Source organism: Saccopteryx bilineata, chromosome 10 (genome assembly GCF_036850765.1).
Source record: "Saccopteryx bilineata isolate mSacBil1 chromosome 10, mSacBil1_pri_phased_curated, whole genome shotgun sequence".
NCBI lineage: Eukaryota > Metazoa > Chordata > Mammalia > Chiroptera > Emballonuridae > Saccopteryx > Saccopteryx bilineata.
The window spans coordinates 51,954,605-51,972,965 of NC_089499.1; the positions used below are offsets into that span (position 1 = coordinate 51,954,605).

The 18,361-nt window shown below is 40.4% G+C and overlaps 1 protein-coding gene and 1 non-coding gene across 6 annotated transcripts in view; one reads left to right on the top strand and one right to left on the bottom strand.

The window, feature by feature from the left end:
* The window catches only part of RAD18 (RAD18 E3 ubiquitin protein ligase), a 154,353-nt gene that overhangs the window by 64,150 nt on the left and 71,842 nt on the right, over positions 1-18,361 (top strand). The gene's annotated exons all lie outside the window — the stretch shown is intronic.
* Positions 1,412-1,487, bottom strand: TRNAS-GGA (transfer RNA serine (anticodon GGA)). Its single transcript has one exon. It is a non-coding gene; the product is annotated as a tRNA-Ser (tRNA).

An 18,361-nucleotide genomic window follows, 5' to 3' on the forward strand; every position in this document is an offset into this window, starting at 1 on the left:
AAAAGCCCTTTTTTCCCCCATATTTCAATTTCTAAAGCTTAAGTGCTTTATTATAGTTTAGTCACACATTTAGATTTAGTGTTGGGCTCTAAATATACTACTGATTTCTCTTCCTCATTTAAACATTTGTATTAATATTTTTTATTAATAACTATAGTTTTAAAAATCAGCATATTTCTTCACAGCTTACTATTACAAAGCCAAAACTGTCCTTCTTCCACCATCAACCTGTCTTCATTCCCATTCCCTGTGGGTAACAACTGTTAGGGATTTTGTTTTGGTAATTATCTTTATTTTATGGAAAGATTGTTCTTCTGTTTCTTGAATTGTTTCAGGGTTTTTTTTTGTATTTTTCTGAAGCTAGAAACGGGGAGAGACAGTCAGACTCCCGCATGTGCCCAACCGGAATCCACCCGGCATGCCCACCAGGGGGCGACACTCTGCCGCAACCAGAGCCACTCTAGCGCCTGGGGCAGAGGCCAAGGAGCCATCCTCAGCGCCTGGGCCATCTTTGCTCCAATGGAGCCTTGGCTGCGGGAGGGGAAGAGAGAGACAGAGAGGAAGGAGAAGGGGAGGGGTGGAGAAGCAGATGGACGCTTCTCCTGTGTGCCTTGGCCGGGAATCGAACCCGGGACCCCTGCACGCCAGGCCGACGCTCTACCACTGAGCCAACCGGCCAGGGCCTGTTTCAGTTTTTTATGTTAACTTTTTTTTTTACTTTACGGAGACAGAGAGTCAGAGAGGGATAGACAGGGACAGACAGACAGGAACGGAGAGAGATGAGAAGCATCAATCATTCGTTGCAACACCTTAGTTGTTCATTGATTGCTTTCTCATATGTGCCTTGACTGTGGGCCTTCAGCAGACCGAGTAACCCCTTGCTCAAGCCAGTGACCTTGGGTCCAAGCTGGTGAGCTTTGCTTAAACCAGATGAGCCCGTGCTCAAGCTGGCGACCTCGGGTTCTTGAACCTAGATCCTCTAAATCCCAGTCTGATGCTCTATCCACTGCGCCACTGCTTGGTCAGGCTTATGTTAACGATTGATTGATCAATCAGTAAATGCCCCAATATGAAAAATTGAGATTTAGCTCTTTTATACAATTCTTCCTTTTTTTTTTTTTTTTTTGTATTTTTCTGAAGCTGGAAACGGGGAGAGACAGTCAGACAGACTCCCGCATGCGCCCGACCGAGATCCACCCGGCACGCCCACCAGGAGGCGATGCTCTGCCCCTCCAGGGCATCGCTCTTTTGCGACCAGAGCCACTCCAGCACCTGAAGCAGAGGCCAAGGAGCCATCCCCAGCGCCCGGGCCATCTTTGCTCCAATGGAGCCTCGCTGCGGGAGGGGCAAAGAGAGACAGAGAGGAAGGAGAGGAGGAGGGGTGGAGAAGCAGATGGGTGCTTCTCCTGTGTGCCCTGGCTGGGAATTGAACCCAGGACTTCTGCACTCCAGGCCGATGCTCTACCACTGAGCCAACTGGCCAGGGCCTTTTATACAATTCTGACTCCTATCTTTGTCTCCCTTCCATCCTGTGATTATTGGCGTAATTTTTGTAAGTTTAATATTTAGACACTTGGTTTACATCTTTGAACCAGGCAACATACACATAGTGGTTATGAAGAATAGCAGAATATGCCACCCCCACAATATACCACTGTGGTATAGGGATTAATTACTTTTAGCCGAAGGCAATTGAGAAGAAGCAGATACAAAGAAGCTCTCTTGCTCCTGCACCCCCTGCCCGTTTACCTAAAAGCAGGACATAAATTTATATTGTTATTTGTTCTTCCTCCCCTCTCTGTCTCTAGAGATTCTTTAGTCTTCATATCAATGGAGAAAGCACTGATTTACTTTTTTTTTGGTGACAGAGGGACAAAGTGGGACAGACTCAAAGGGAGAGAGATGAGAAGTATCAATTCTTTGTTGCAGCACCCTAGTTTATTGATTGCCCTCTCACGTGTGCCTTGACTGGGGGGCTACAGCAGACTGAGTGACCCCCTGCTCCAGGAAGAGACCTTGGGTTCAAGCTAATGAGCCCTGCTCAAACCAGATGAGCCCACGCTCAAGCTGGCGACGTCAGGGTTTCGAACCTGGGTCCTCCGCATCCCAGTTTGATGTTCTATCCACTGCACCGTTGCCTGGCCAGGCTGATTTACTCTTGTTTACAGTGTTTTTCCTAGTCTGCTCCCCTTAACTGTCCTCTCACACACTTTTTTTTTGTTGTTGTTATCTGAAGGTAGTATTTATGTGTGCTGCCAAAGTGAGCACCTCAAGGTGGTATTTAAGCCAGTGTTCTAAGCCGGATCTAGCTTCCATGTATATGTAAGGTATGCATGTTAATAAACTTGTTTGTTTTTCTTTTGTTAATCTGCATTTTGATATAGGGTTCACAGCAAAGAACTAAGGTTGGAGGGAAAACCGTTTTTTCCTCCACCATTGTTAAAATTTCTTTCAGGAAAGTATTCTATTTCTCATATAATTACTGTAGGTGTGATGGACACACCTAAGGTTTTAAGGAGGAAAATAAGAAAAAAAATATTCTGAACTAAATGGTGTGTTAAAATATTTAATAAAATACGGTAATCATTTTCTTTGAATTGCTTAGTTTTCTACTTATCTAGTATTTATCTCTAAAATTTCCCCCAGAAATGGATATCACTTTCTAATACATTTCAGCACTTTGAGTGTTTATCAGCTCTTTATTTTCTCAGGGCCCTCCTCCCTGTTGTACTGTCCATTCTGCTCTGTTCTCTCTGACAGCTCCATGGCAGCTGTCCTGGGATTTCGTGCTCAGCCTTCTGAGTATTGTGCTCTCTCCCCACTGTATGTCATTTATTTCAGCATCCACGTCTGCCTCTTTTCTTTCCTTGTTTTGATGGAATACACTTTTCAGGAATCTCCTTGAGGAAAGGGTGCATGGTTAAGACCATACATGACTGGAAATATTACCTTTACTATTTATTTTTTTCTTCTTTTTCCAAGTGATAGGAGAGAAGATAGAGACAGACCCTTGCATGCACCCTGACTGGGATCCACCTGACAACCTCCGTCAGGGGCCGATGGCTGCTCATCTGGGGCCATGCTCACAACCAAGCTATTTTTAGTGCCTGAGGTGGATACTCCATGGAGCCATGTGCTCAAACCAGTCAAGCTATGGCTGAGGGAAGAGAAGAGAGAGAGAGAAGGGGGAGTGGGAGGGGGTAGAGAAGCAGATGGTTGTTTCTCTTGTGTCCCTGACTGGAAATCAAGCCTGGGACATCCGCATGCTGGACCGACACTCTACCACTGAGTCAAGTTGCCAGGACCTATCTTTACTATTGATTGATTGTTTGACTGGGTTTACAATTTTAGTTTGGAAAGATTTTCCCCTCCACATTTTGAAGGTATTTTCTCACTTGTCTTTCATCTTCCAGCAGTGTTGTCATTAACTATCTTGCCATTCTAGTCTTTTCTGCTTCACGTATAACATTTTTCCTTTTCCTGACCTATACATGTTCAATTTATTATGTTCTGTCAATCTCTGTCTTCTAGCTCCCGATTTTTTGTTTCTTATTCTTATCTCTGCCACTGTTCTAGTAAACTATCTTGCCATTCTAGTCTTTTCTGCTTCACGTATGACATTTTTCCTTTTCCTGACCTATACATGTTCAATTTATTATGTTCTGTCAATCTCTGTCTTTTAGCTCCCGATTTTTTGTTTCTTATTTTTATCTCTGCCACTGTTCTAGTAACAATTGCTTCCTAGAAGTAGTAGTAGTCACCCCCATCTACTTTTGACCTTCTCGAGACATTAATACTCAGAAGCCAGATTGTCTTTTAAAACTGGTGAGTCTTCTGATCATACTGTTTCTGCCTTGCTGCTCTTGCCATTATCAAACACTTTCCAGTGGCCTTTCAGTATGTGAGACCTGTCATTTCCTGGGTCTGCTCTTGCTTACCGCTAGCCTCGTCTCTTTCCCTTACTTCTGATGATCAGACCACTCTGGTTATCCTTTCCCAAGTTCTTTGCTGCTGCTGGGCCTTTGTTAACCCCGTCTCTCTTGGTCTGGAATAGTTTCCTTCTCTTCATTGCCTCTGTGGCCTCATCAGCTTTTCCTAGTAGTTAAGCAACTTCATTGCAATTTTGATGGGAAACCTCTGTGGTCTCCCAGGGAAGGTAAGGTCTCCCTTTATATGCACTTACATCATGTTGTAGTTTTTCATAGTACTATTTCATTTGTTCATTCAGTGTGAGCGTTTTGACTGCTAATATATGCCAGACACTTTCTAGGTACTGGGGATGTAGGAATGAACAAGACAGACAAAAAACCTATACTCTTGGAGTTTATATTCTACTAATATTTTAGAATGTGATAAATGAAAAAGAGAAAAATGAAACAAGAAAGGGTCTAAAAAGTTTAAATTTTTGATAGGATGGCCCCATGTTTATTGTGCAATTAACTTGTAATTATTTCTAATTAATTTCTAACTATATATTTTAGTGTGCTGGGGCTGCCAAAACAAAGTGCCACAGACTGCCCTGGCCATACAGCTCAGTTGTTCAGACTAGAGCAGGGGTTTCAAACTCAACTCAGCATGTGGGCCGCAGAGCAAGATCACAGCCGTTCAGCGGGCCGCACTAGGTCTACAAAAGGCAACTGTTACGCAACACTTTTCTCACTGCAATTGAAAACAAAAAAAAAATCAGTACAACAAGCACAATCGTACATGCAGTTTACTTAGTGTCACAAAACGACCAGAAACTGTAGTTCGCATCACAACTGCTGTTAACTAAGCTAATATCTAGCTAGGATGCTAGAGAAATGAAAAATACAAGTAGGCCCCTAGGCTTACTTAATTTTATCCAAAATATTTTGAACTTCGTGGATTAGTCTGCGGGCCGCACAAAATTGTTCGGCGGGCCGCGAGTTTGAGACCCCTGGACTAGAGCATAGTCCTGAAGCGTACGGGCTGCCAGTTCAATCCCCAGTTGGGGCACACGTAGGGTCAGAACTGTGTTCCTCTCTCTCCACCCCCTTCTCCCCATGCTCCTCCCTGCTCTCCCTCTGCCCATCCTCCCTCTTGCCCCTCTCCCTTCCTCCCTCTCTAAAATCAATAAAAAATTCAAAATAAAAAGGTACCACAGACTGGGAGGCTTAAATAATAGACATTTATTGTCTCAGTTTTGGAGGCTGGAAGTCCAAAGTCAAACTGTGAGCAGGGTTGGTTCCTTCTGAGGGCAGTGAGGGAAGGATCTGTCCCAGGCCTCTCTCCTTGGCTTGTCCGTGTCTTTTCACGTTGCCTTCCCTCTGTGTGTCTGCACGCCCCTTTCATGAAAACTTGATTGGATTAGGACTTGCCCTAACCTTGTTTTTGCTTGATTACCTCTGTAAAATTACTCTTACTTGGAGACAGGTCTCCAAGTAAGGTCGTGTTCTGAGGTAAGGGTAGGGGGATTAGTGCTTCAACATATGAAATTTGGAGAGACACCCTTCAACCCGTGAGAGTATTTAACAGTATTTTCTTCCCTAATAAAACTGAAAGGGTGGGGGAAATGTTTCTTTCTTGCTCACTGCTTTATGACCAAGTGAATAAATAGTTGAAGATGGGAGAGTCATCATAGTGTTTATCAGAGCCTATCAAGCCTATAAAAAGTAAGTTAAGAGAAAACAACCATTTTTCTCCATATCTCATTAGCCTGGCTTACTTTACTTTTGAAAAGAAGCACATGCGCCTGGATCTGCCCTCCCAGCCGAGGCGTCTGCTGTGCCTGGGCGGCCCTCTGTCCCTGCACTTGTGCAGGCTTGTCGTCATCTGCTTTGTCACTTTCTATAAGAGAAGACAGGAAGGCAGACAATCACAACGTTTGGATCTAGATTCTGTGCCAGCAGTTCCACAGATGTTATTTTAGTAGTTTTCCCAGCAACTCTGTGAAGCTAGTGTCATCCTATTTCATAGAGGAGGAAACTGAGACTCAGAAATGTTAGACAAATGGCCTATGTAGCAGAAAAGCAGAGCTGGAAACTAAACCCAGGTGTACCAGATGCTCAAGTTTAAGCCCTTAGCGCTGTACAAAAGATGCTTTGAATTTGAGTGAATAACTTAAATGTTGAGAACTTCTTTTTTGGAGTTAGTTTTAGTTTTGGGCTATAGTGCTTTAATAAGGCTTAAGTTTGTATTGCTGGCCAGGTAGCTCAGTTGGTTATAGTATAGTGTTGTCCCATATGCTAAGGTTGCAGATTTAAATGATTCCTGGTCAGGACACATATAAGAATCAACCAATGAATGCATAAATAATTCAAACAACAAACTGATGTTTCTCTCTCTAAAATCAATAATTGTTTTAAAAAGTTTAATTTTATGCATGGGCTCCTGTGGTAGTTTTGTGATAGTATTTTTTTTTAAGCAATCTTTTGGATGGATTTAAATTCATGAGTTCCTCTCTCAGTAAAGGAAAGAAATAGTGAAATCAGTCAATTTAAACTTTCTGTAGAAAGTGTATTTGAAACCGGTTGAATCAAGTAGTTTCTTATGAAGTTCAGATACCAGATGCTTTTGATAAATCTTAACGAAGATTTTAAGTTGCTCCAGCAAGAGGCAGAATCTTAGCCTTGTGGAAAGTTACCCTACTTGCCTTCCATGCCAGATGTATTTGTGGGCTTTTCATGCTCTTTGGTGAAATGCAGTTTTATCCTCTGCCAGAAAACAAAACTGCTCCAATAAGCATCCCGGTTATCTCCTGAAACATTTCTTGGGAGTACCAGCTTAGTTTTGCTAGGATGGCAAGGCCTTTCACATATTTAATTTATTCCTTTGTCCTTTTTTTGGTCATTAATTCAACAAATACATGCTTATTGAGCATCTGCTGTCTACCAACTGCTATTCTGTGTGTTGGGTGTACCACAGTGGGCAAGAGGCATAGATCACTGTTCTCACAGAGCTTTTGTTCCGGTAGCAGACAGATACTGTAAAATGATTATAACACAATTTTAGGTGGCAAATGCTATGAAGAAATAAAACACGGTAATTTGAGAGAAATTATGGGGCATTAAATAAAGTAGTCCGGAAAAAGGTTTTCTTGAGGATTGGACATTTGAAATGAGTCGTGAGGAAAAGAAAGTAAAAATAAAGAGGCAGTCATTCACTGAGCTGGAGGAAGAATAATCTAGGCCAGTATTTCCCAACCTTTTTTTTTTTTTTTTTTTAATTATTTTTATTTACTTATTCATTTTAGAGAAGAGAGACAGAGAGAGAGAGATAGAGAGAGGAGTGGGGGAGGAGCAGGAAGCATCAACTCCCATATGTGCCTTGACCAGGCAAGCCCAGGGTCTTGAACCGGCAACCTCAGCATTCCAGGTCGATGCTTTAGCCACTGCGCCACCACAGGTTAGGCTTCCCAACCTTTTTTGTGCCATGCCCCACCTTAACCTTTCTAAAATTTTTATGTCCCCCCCTATGTAACATATATAATTTTTAACATTAAAAAATTGATTTGTTCACTTAATAAACATAAATGATAGATTCTAGGAAGAAATCACTATGAAATTGTTAACAAAACACAGTAAGTAAAATTTCAAAACATATAATGAAAAACAAATTTAAATTCCAAATAATTTTAATACAGATTTTTCTATATTAATTTATTATTTTAATTTAGTGTGATCCTTGCGCTTGCTGCTTGCTGCACAGAGATTTTATATTAGGTTCCAAGTTGGTTAGCTTTAGTCCAGGGGTCCCCAAACTTTTTACACAGGGGGCCAGTTCACTGTCCCTCAGACCATTGGAGGGCCAGACTATAAAAAAAAACTATGAACAAATCCCTATGCACACTGCACATATCTTATTTTAAAGTAAAAAACCAAAACAGGAACAAATACAATATTTAAAGTAAAGAACAAGTAAATTTAAATCAATAAACTGACCAGTATTTCAATGGGAACTACGGGCCTGCTTTTGGCTAATGAGATGGTCAATGTCCGGTTCCATATTTGTCACTAATTGACGTAACAAGTGATGTGACGTGCTTCCGGAGCCGTGAGGCGTGCATCCCACATCACTGGAAGTAGTACTGTATGTGAGCGATGCCATGCTTTGTGTCTCTCACTGACCCACCAATGAAAGTGGTACCCCCTTCCGGAAGTGCGGCGGGGGCCGGATAAGTGGCCTTAGGGGGCCGCATGTGGCCCATGGGCCATAGTTTGGGGACCCCTGCTTTAGTCTCAAGTCTCCACGTTGTGTTATATCCAGCCGATTTCTTTTTTTTACCAGTAAATCATTTACAGCACTAAATCCACATTCAGCTAAAAATGAAGATGGAAACGCTAGCAATAGTTTTCTTGCACATTTGGTTGAATTTGGGTATTTAATTTCTGTTTCCTCACAAAGCCGTGCCATCGCTCCTTTGATATTAAATAAAGCTTTAACTGACTCATCATTTTGCAGTTCTGCGAGTTAGTTCTTCTTGATACTGCATATTTGATATATTAGACAAATCCACTAACATTGGCTGCATCATCCATGTTGGGAAATCAATTTGTTTTAAATCAGAAAATCTTTCTTTTAAATCAGCCGATAGAATATTCAAATAATTGACAATAACAAGTAAAGCGGTATCAGTTACTTCACACTTTTGGAGCCAATGAAACTGTTTCAAGTTTTTGTTGTTAATATGTTTCTGACATAACTCAATATTGGTAATGAAACCAAATATCTTTGCTTTTGCATCGACAAGAGGTTTATTTGTTCCTTGAAGTCGCTTATTTAATATATTTAGTTTTTCAAAGATATCGGCTAAATAACTCACAAATGCTTTACCATCTATTGTTAACAGATACTTCATTTCAGGTTTGTCGCTTAAAAAATCACTAAGAGTATCAAACAGTTCCATAAATCTTTTCAAACAGTTTCCTTTAGATAGCCATCTGACTTCAGTATGAAGTAAAAGTCTCCCATGGTCTTTATTTTGTTCTTCACAAAATAGCTTGAAAAGACGCTCACATTTGGCACTAGCTTTAATAGCATTAACATACTTTATTACTGTATGTAATACTTCATTCAGAACAGGCGAGATGTTTTTAGCTACCAAGTTTTCCCTATGAATAACACAATGCACAAGAATCATTTCTGGATTCGCATCTTTCATCAATTTTTAGCAGCCATTTTTCTTGCCCATCATATTGGGAGCACCATCTGCAGCACAAGATGTTATATTTTTCATTGGTATATCATTGACATCTAAGTAGTTTTTTAGCTTATTATATATATCTTTGGAGGTAGTGGTGCTTTCTAATCTTTTACAGAACAACATTTCTTCAGCAAAATGCCCTTTATCAATATATCTTACGTAAGTTATCAATACTGCCTCACTGTCTCTCAAAGTTGATTCATCCATTTGCAAGGAGAATTTTCTTGTTTTCAGCTTTTCAATAAGTTGTTTTTCAATATCCTCACTCATTTCGTCTATTCTTCTGCTAACAGAATTGTTACTGAGTGGCATAGCTTTTACATCTTTGTCATCTTTTTCAAGAACCGTTTTAAGAAATGCTGATATTGACTGTTTTATTAAATTCTCTCCTGTAGTATGATTTTCTCCAGTTTTAGCAATGAATAAAGAAATTTGATAACTAGCCTCAAGAACACGATTATTAGTTGAAGTATGAGCAGTAAATAGAGACTTTAATGTTCTTTTTTCAAAAATTTTCTTTAAAGTTTTAAAGTAACTCAAATCTGAATTAATATGACCACTATGTTTCGCCTTCAAATGCGCCTCAAGACGACCTCGTTTCATTGATTCGTTGGTTAAGCATTGCTGGCATAAAAGACAAACAGGAATCCGCTCATCGTGAACAGCGGGTATGAACCCAAATTTTAAATATTCCTCCGAATATTGACGAGTTTTTTTCTTGCTTGCACCACTCATTTTACTATGGGCTATAAGAAATAAAAATAAGATCAATTAAAAACTAATATTAAAATATGTATTAAAATATATTCAATGTGACATAGAGTAAACGTATACTAAAAATTCATATTTATTTAAATGTATATAACACATTTACTACACTACCACCGCAAATCAAAAGGTATCTGTATTTTTTCCACTTGACAAAATTTTCTGGAAAGTTATGCTTCTAAAATTAAAATTGTCGTGCAGGCACTATTATAGCCCCAATAATATTTATAAAATATTATTGCTTTCTAGCCCCGATGCAAGAAGTACTTAATAGAGTTTAATACTGATAAAAATAAAATCAAATACTTACCAATTATATCTATACAATATATATATGTATATTTATTAAATCAACGAGCTTTTACAACAGTTTTGACTGACACTTATTTCAAATTAACACCAACTGAATGATGTGAAACACTACAGAAGTTGCGATGGGCCAATTAGGTGAGAATAACTGTGTTGTTTAGCGAGTTTTTAAAACGTCCAGGGTTCCCTGTGGCAGACGGCAAGCTCCGCGTTGAACCCAGGACGAAGTTTACTTGACGATGCCAATCACCCAGTTGATATTTTGGTCTTGTCAAACGAAATTATACTTAATAATTATTTACTGCAATTATTTAAGAATTCCTTTTTTTGTTAAATTTAGCACCAATATCTAGCATTGCATTTAAATGGCTCGGGGCGAAAGAGTTAAAGTCATGTCGAGTCCATTTTCAAATTGCCCCCCTTAACTATCGAATTGCCCCCCGTGGGGCGTGGGTCCCACGTTGGGAAACACCGATCTAGGCCCATGATAGTGAACTTTTTTATAAAAACTGCCCACTTTTGCAGTGCTGGTCAACCTGGTCCCTCCTGCCCCCTAGTGGCTGTTCCAGCTTTCATGGTGGGCCAATTGTGGTGCCATTTGGTTGTTCCACTAGACCCATCATGAAAGCTGGAACGCCCACTAGTGGGCGGGGGTGGGGGGACCAGGTTGACCAGCACTGCAAAAGTGGGCAGTTTTATACAAAGGTTTGCCATCACGGATCTAGGCAGAGAACATCCAGGGCAGAGCCCCCAAAAGAGGACAAAGGAGATGAATGTGGCTGGAGTGTGGTAAATGCTGGGCAAATGGTCATAGGGCTGGGAGAGCTAGGTCATATATGATCTTGTACAATTTTATTTTGAACTTTATTTTCAGTGCAGTGGAAAGTCATTGGAGGGTTTAAAACAATAAGTGATAATGATTTTATATACATTTTAAAACCGTGGTAGTCAACCTGGTCCCTACCACCCACTAGTGGGTGTTCCAGCTTTCATGGTGGGTGGTAGAGGAGCAACCAAAGTATAAATAAAAAGATAGATTTAACTATAGTAAGTTGTTTTATAAAGATTTATTCTGCCAAACTTAGCAAAAATCCGACATAAAGTAGTTGGTAAGTAATTTTATTATTTTATGCTTTAACTTGCTGTAACTCTGCTTTATAAATTTTATAAAGTAAAGTTACTTCCCTACTTTATAAATCACCATTACTGTGGAACTGGTGGGTGGTTAGAAAATTTTACTACTAACGGAGATACAAAAGTAGGCAGTAGGTATAAAAAGGTTGACTACCCCTAATTTTAAAAGATCATGATATTAGATGAATAAATTGTAAGGCAACAAGAAACCAGTCTGGAGTCTCAAGCAATATTTATTGATCATCATCATTCACTGCATCCCAGACAGTATTCTAGGTATTTGAAACATAACATTAAACAAACTAAGTCTGCCACATGGGGCTTACATTCCAACGGGACTATTTAGACAATAAACAAATGACTAAGTTGTGTAGTAGTCAGATAGCAAGCGATGCGTACTATGAAGAAATGTAAGGCAGGGATGAAGTAATATGTAGAGCTACTGTTCAGATTTGGTGGGCAGGGAAGGCTTCTTTAATAAGAAATAACATGAGAAGAGACAAGAGGAGGATTGTGAATGGGGAAAGGGAATGAGAAGAGACCTAAAATGAGGCTGCTGTTATAAATTGTATGAGAGCTATGACCTACTCTGGAGTGGCAGCAACATAGAAGTAAGATGGACAGTTTGAGGTAAACTTTTGAAGCAGAACCAATAGTACTCACTGGTGAATTTAATATGGGAGATAAGGAATCAAGAATAATTCCTTCAGGCCCTGGTTGGGTTCCTCAGTCAGAGCATTGTACTTGGCATGTCAATTGCAAGGTTGTGGGTTTGATCTCTGGTCAGGGAACATACAAGAATCAACCAATGACAGCGTGAGTAAGTGGAACAACAAATTGATATTTCTCTTTTTCTTTTTTCTTTTTTTTTTATAGAGACAGAGCGAGTCAGAGAGAGGGATAGATAGGGACAGACAGGAACAGAGAGATGAGAAGCATCAATCATTAGTTTTTCGTTGCACATTGTGACACCTTAGTTGTTCATTGATTGCTTTCTCACATGTGCCTTGACCGCGGGCCTTCAGCAGTCTCTCTTTTTCTTTCTCCCTCCCTCTCTCTCTCTCTCTCTCCTCCCCTTTCCCTTCCCTGTCCTTCCCTTTCTTCTTCTGTCCCTCTTTTCCTCTCCTCCTCCCTCTTTTCCTTCCCCCTTCTTCTCTTCCTCTCCCCTTCCTCTCTTCTTCTCTTCCTCTCCCTCTTTCTCTAAAATCAATTTAATAAAGACACATTTTTAGTTTAATCAACTGGGGAACTGAAAGGGAGACCAGAGGAGGATTGTGGATGGGGAAAGGGAATCAAAATTTCTATTTTGTGTTAAGTTTTGGTTCCTAGTGGATAGCCAAGTAGGAAAGAGAATTAGGAATGAAAGAATGAGCTAACCAAACAGACCCATTGTGCTTACAATTAATATTTAAAGTTATGTATTTAGAGAAGATTACTGGGAATAAAAGTACTGTTAGGGAACAGAGTCTAATGCTAGGCCCTAGAGTGCTCCAGCATTTAGAGCAACAGTTCTCCGTTCTCTAAGCTTCTTTATACTCTTAAAAATGATCAAGGACACAAAGAGCTTTTGCTTATGTGGGTTATATTGATATATACCATATTACAAATTAAAATATAGAGCAGTGGTAGTCAACATGGTCCCCACTGCCCACTAGTGGGCGTTCCAGCTTTCATGGTGGGCAGTAGTGGAGCAACCCAAGAATAAATCAAAAGATAGATTTAACTATAGTAAGTTGTTTTATAAAGATTTATTCTGGGCCCTGGCCGGTTGGCTCAGTGGTAGAGCGTCGGCCTGGCGTGCAGAAGTCCCGTGTTCGAATCCTAGCCAGGGTACACAGGAGAAGCGCCCATCTGCTTCTCCACCCCTCCCCCTCTCCTTCCTCTCTGTCTCTCTCTTCCCCTCCCGCAGCCAAGGCTCCATTGGAGCAAAGGTGGCCCGGGCGCTGGGGATGGCTCCTTGGCCTCTGCCCCAGGTGCTGGAGTGGCTCTGGTCACAACAAAGGGATGCCCTGGAGGGGCAGAGCATCACCCCCTGGTGGGCGTGCCGGGTGGATCCCGGTCGGGCTCATGTGGGAGTCTGTCTGACGGTCTCTCCCCACGTCTAGCTTCAGAAAAATACAAAAAAAAAGAAAAAGATTTATTCTGCCAAACAGCGAAAATCCGACGTAAAGTACTTGGTAAGTAATTATTATTATATGCTTTAACTTGCTGTAACTCTGCTTTATAAATTTTATAAAGTAAAGTTACTTCCCTACTTTATAAATCACCATTACTGTGGAACTGGTGGGTGGTTAGAAAATTTTACTACTAACAGAGATACAAAAGTGGGCTGTAGGTATAAAAAGGTTGACTACCCCTGATGTAGAGGACTTATACTTTTGGCCAAGTAGAGTAACAGGGACCTGAGGCACTCTTCCCCAGAAAAATCCAACATAAATGGACAAAGTATGTTGAACAGTCGTTTTTTTTTTTGCATTTTTCTGAAGCTGGAAACAGGGAGAGACAGTCAGACAGACTCCTGCATGCGCCCGACCGACCGGGATCCACCCGGCACGCCCACCAGGGGGTGATGCTCTGCCCATCCTGGGCGTCGCCATGTTGTGACCAGAGCCACTCTAGCGCCCGAGGCAGAGGCCACAGAGCCATCCCCAGCGCCCGGGCCATCTTTGCTCCAATGGAGCCTCGGCTGCGGGAGGGGAAGAGAGAGACAGAGAGGAAGGTGCGGCGGAGGGGTGGAGAAGCAAATGGGTGCTTCTCCTGTGTGCCCTGGCTGGGAATCGAACCCGGGTCCTCCGCACGCTAGGCCGACGCTCTACCACTGAGCCAACCGGCCAGGGCCTGAACAGTCGTTTTTAATATGCTGGACATTAGGTAACAAAGGACAGAAATATCTGAGAGGTGAGGGGGGATGAGATGAGCCCTTTAATTGGGTTTCCAGGTTATGGTGCAGGCAGGGGGATCCCAGGGAGAGCCTGGTGGACTCTGAGTTAAGGAGAAAACCTAAGATACCAGGGAACCAAAGAAGCTATACAGTTGGCAGAACAGTGCAGGAGAGGAGACAGTAGCACAGAGAGAGAGGGTCCTAGGAATCTTTAGCAGGTTCACCTTGAGTATTCATTCAGCATGCAAATTATGTTCTCTGACTGTTGAATTGAATAGGACTGAGACCAGGGTAGGTCTGCCCCTAGCAAGGTGTGGAAATAGGATTCTTCTGCAGAGTCGCAGGAAAAGAATTTCAGGGATACACATATAGGAGGATTTCAAGCTATAGTGGTAAGATTTATTAGAGTAGAAAGGCATAGTATGCCCTGGGAGAGGCGAGAGTGGGAAGGTTCTAGTAGGGGCTGTGTGGACAGAGGCAAAGGAGAGTCCTCTGTCACTGCTCGTGGCTACCCTGGTTGCAGGTCTCATGGGACCTTAGAGTTTAGGAAAAAAGAAGACAAAAGATATGTGCTCAAGAGAAGGGCATAGATGTGCTGTAAGGAGGTGCACTCTGGGTTCTTTGACTTATTTCCTTGGGTTTGGAAAAGAGCAGGCTTTCTTTCAAACTATCAAATCTCTTGCCTGGCTTTTCCCAGGGCTGTGCCTATACTGCACTCTCTCCCCCCATCCAGTCCTTTCCTGGGTCTTCTGGGGTTTCCTGCCCTTATCCTATCTGATCTTTTCCCTAGATTTTTTGAGTCTAGTCCCCTCATCCTTTATGGTTGCCATTTTGGCTTCTACAGGGCTATTTTCTCCCTCCTCCACTCTGTTGATCCTGTGGAATGATGCCAGTTGCTCTCTGAGTGAAACTGTCCTGTCCCAGTTAATCTGTCCTAGTTAATCCGGCTTAATCAGATTTTGGTTGTATTTGTTCCCTTCCTTTTTGTCAATATCTTTAACTGCTTACTGTATGTAACATGACCACAATAGAATTAAATTGAAAATCAGTAACAAAGCCTCCTGGAACACTGCCAAATATTTGAAAACTAAGCAACATACTTCTAAATAATGCATGAGTCAAAGGAAAATTAAAACAAGAAATTTCAAAGTTATTTATTAACTCATTTAAAAATAACAATAAATCTATTACATGTTAACATAAATAACCTTATTTTGATAGAAAATAACCTTCCCCCCAAATATCGAAATAAATGGAAATTTCCACTCCTAACCACATGGCATAACAGAGACTGTGTTTCCTTTCCTTCATCAGTAAACTAGAAACCCAGATTAATGTATAGAAGAATTGTTTTTAGATATTGGGGGAAAGTAGCACAGCACTGTGATTATTGAGAGAACAAAATGAAAGCGGTGAGGTCTAATTCCAGAGCTTGCTGCCTGTAGCCTGTTTTCAGGCACTGGATGGGGTAACCCCCACATAATCTGGTGGAACCACTGCAGAGGTAAGGCCAGTGACAGATGTGGAAGGCCAAGGTGTCTAGAATTTGTGGGACGGCTTATCAGAGAGGAGTGACCTCAGAGGGAAGAAAGCTCTATAAAGATCTGTAGAAAGATCCTGTTAAGCCTTTGGCTGCCTAGCAACAATCTACACATGAATGAGAGGAAAGTACCTGAGACTAGGGAAAGACTACTTGAAAAGATTAGCTCCAGAACAATTTTTGGAGCTCACACAGGATCAGGAACAGCTTGAATTCACAATAAGCCCTTATAGAAAAAAACCATAATATATAGGGATATCAGGCAGAATTCTCAGAAAGGTATTATTGCTTTAGCAATAATAGCTGGCTAATCTACTTTAGCACCAGAAATTAAGTATTTTAGGCTTTGCAGACTACATATGGTCTTTGTCCGATGTTCTTGTTTGTTAATAAATCTTTATAAAAGTATGAAAACCACTCATTGCTAGAGAGCCATATAAAAATAGACCATAGGTTGGATTTGGCCTTGGGGTTCTTATTTGCTGACCACTTTTAGACTAATGGTTGCAAATTAATTTTTTCTAATGGAAAGATTTAACAAAAAATAGACTACTTTTTAGAGTACTTTCAGGCTCATAGCAAAATTGAGAGGAAAATACAGGAGTTCCTATAGCTCTCCTGATCCACAGATGCAGTCCGTCCCACTAGCGGCATCTCACTGGAGTGGTGCATTGACACGTTGTTATCACCAAGTCCATAGTTTTCATTAGGGTCCACTCTTGGTGTTATTTAATAACATGTATCTACCCATTATCGTATCACATAGAATAGTCACTTCCCTAAAAATCCTCTGTGCTTTATGATTCCCTCTTTTCTCTCTAACCCCAGACAACCACTTATCTTTTTATAGTCTTTATAGTTTTATCTTTTCCACAATGTCAAATAATTGGAATTTATAGCCTTTAAGATTGTCTTCTTTCTCAGTAATGTGCATTTCAGACTCCCTTCTGTCTTTCATGGCTTGGTAGCTCATTTCTTATTTATTTATTTATTTTTATTGATTTTAGACAGGAAGGGAGAAAGAGAAGAGGGAGAAGCATAATTTGTGGTTCCATTTAGTTATGCATTCATTGGTCAATTTATGTGCTCTGACCGGGGATCAATAATACTGTAACCTCAGTGTTTCAGGACAATGCTCTGACTGAGCCAACCAGCCAGGGCCAATAGCTCATTTCTTTTTAGCCCTGAACACTATTCCATTTTCTGGATGTACCATAGTTCACTTATCAGTTTACCTACTGAAGGACACTTTGGTTGCTTCTTTTGGCAATTGTGAAAAAAGTTGCTTTATGTTCATGTGCAGGTTTTTGTAAGAACTTGTTTTGGATAAATACCAAGGAGTGTGATTGCTGGATCATCTTTAGTTTTGTAAGAAATTGTCTTTTAAAATATCTGTCCCATTTTGCATTCCCACTAGTTGTGAGTGAGAGTTCCTATTGCTTTTCATCCTCACTGGCATATGGTGCTGTCAGCGATTAGGATTTTTGCTAATAGGCGTGTAGTGGTTTCTCATTTTTCTAATGTGCAATTATCTAATGACATATGAAGTTGAGCATTTTTTCATATGGTTATTTGCCATCTACATGGTTTTTTCTTAGAAAAAGTATTTGTTCAGATATTTTACCCATTTTTAAATTGGGCCATTCATTTTCTTTTAGATGTTTAAAAGTTCTTTGTGTATTTTGGATAACAGTCCTTTATCAGATATGTCTTTTGTAAGATTCTCTCTTGGTCTATGGCTTGTTTTCTCATTCTCTTGATAATCTGACCTAATAAATTTGAAAGCAAGCCTTGGAATGATTCAGTTGATTGCAAGTAGCTTGATAACCTTCAGAACAAAATATACAGTTTAACCCTTTGAGTAGTGAGGTTTTTTCATGCTCGCTGACCCGTAGGTGTTAGTTTCTTTTCAAAAAATGAAATTAGTTCCAGTTCCAGTATTATTAACTTAAAATCATGTTTTTTTGATAACCAATGTATAGAAACAAGAAGAACATACATTTGCCTTTTTTCAATGTTGCCTTACACATTTTTATAATAAAAATTTTTGTACGATCATACTCTGATGGTCAGGAGGCACAAGGACATACATGAATGTTCATACTATTCAAAGGGTTAAGGATAGAACAAAATCTAGCAACCATGAGAATAAAATAATAGTATTTAATATCCTATTGAAATTACCAGGAATTCAAAGAAGCAGAAAAATAAAATCCATGGAAAGGAGAAAAACTAATTAATAGAACCAGACTCAGGAATGACAGATAATGAAACTAGTAGACAGAGATGCATTTAAAAATACACTCCATATATCAAGAAGGAAGAATAAAGTGGGGGTCCTGCTGAGGTGGGAAAGGAAGGACATACACAGACTTAGATGGAATTCCTTATATGACCAGTGTACCTGAAGCCAAAAGTACACTGGATTAAGTAAGTACCTCATATCAATGTGGAATGCAGCTAAAGCAATGCTTAGAGGGAAATGTATAACATCATATGCTTGTATTAACAAAAGAAAAGAGGTATTAAATTATTCACCTATCCTTTCACCATAAGAAACTAGAAA